Source organism: Oryx dammah, unplaced genomic scaffold, assembly GCF_014754425.2.
Source record: "Oryx dammah isolate SB20612 unplaced genomic scaffold, SCBI_Odam_1.1 HiC_scaffold_11077, whole genome shotgun sequence".
Lineage (NCBI taxonomy): Eukaryota > Metazoa > Chordata > Mammalia > Artiodactyla > Bovidae > Oryx > Oryx dammah.
In genome coordinates, this window is record NW_024080471.1 from 7,876,802 (window position 1) to 7,878,005 (window position 1,204).

Here is a 1,204-nt window from a genome sequence, read left to right on the forward strand (position 1 = left end):
GCAAACGGACTCTCTGGTTGTGGCGTGCAGGCTTATTTGCTCAGAGGCATGTGGGATCTTAGCTCCCTGACCAGGGATTGAACGTATGTCCCCTGCATTGCAAGGTGAACTCTTAATCACTAGATCACCAGGGATATCCTGCCAATGCCTTTTTAAAATCCAGACACTGTGTTCTTAAGATAAAAGCCTAAAAAAACAGAAGCCATCTTTGTTTTGTGTCAACATTAAAATTAGAGTTCTAAAACAATATGTTGTTGTTGTTTAGTCCCCAGGTCATGTCCGACTCTTTTGTGACCCCATGGATTGTAGCCCCCAGATTCCTCTGTCTGTGGGATTTTCCAGGCAAGAATAATGCGGTGGCAAGAATACTGGAATGGGTTGCCATTTCCCTCTCCGGGGGATCTTCCTGACCCAGTGGTCAAATCCATGTCTCCTGATCGCTTCTCCTGCATTACAAGTGAATTCTTTACCACTGAGCCACTTGGGGAAGCCTAAAACAATATAGCTGATAATTTAAATGCTTAAGATATGGAGGAAATGATCAGCTCTATAGTCCTGGAAGCAATCTTTATGTTTATCAATACACCCTCTCTATTGAATCTGTTTTAGGTAAATTGTTCCTTTTTATCTGTATCAAAACTCATACTGAACAATGAATTCTGGGTTGCAAAAAAGGATTTATTTCTGCACCTGTCTGTAAGTCTTTGTCCACAAATTAAAAACAGACACAACTGCTGTCAATGGCATTTAGTATTGGTCACAGGCTTCTTTGGAAATGTGATGATTTCTTTCTGTGACCCAAATCTGGGTTTTCTAGAGCCCATTTTGGAGTGGAAAGCAAATATCACACACATGGGCTGTGGATATCCAAGGTGGCCCCTGAGACCTGGGGCCTCCTTGGTAGAAAGTTATCAGCCAGCCTTGGCAGCCACTGTCCATCTGAGAGTGATGACCAAGATAGAGGAGGGAGACGCTGGAGGTGCAGACGAGGGCTGGTGGCTCCGCCTTCTCACCTGATTAGCAAAGCTCAAGAATCCCTGTACATCTTTTTTGTTTCCATCCCTGTGTCTGTCTAAGGACACTTAGGTTGATTCCATGTCCTGGCTATTGTAAATAGTGCTGGTATGAACACTGGGGAGCATGCATCTTTTTGAATTATGGTTTTCTCCAGATACATGCCCAGGAGTGGGGATTGTGGGATCAT

General features: G+C 43.9%; 1 non-coding gene across 1 annotated transcript; it reads right to left on the minus strand.

Annotated features, from left to right (window-relative positions):
- Window positions 1-613: 613 nt before the first annotated feature.
- On the minus strand, window positions 614-736 carry LOC120860513. Its single transcript, XR_005720344.1, has one exon. It is a non-coding gene; the product is annotated as a small nucleolar RNA SNORA40 (small nucleolar RNA).
- Window positions 737-1,204: the final 468 nt, after the last annotated feature.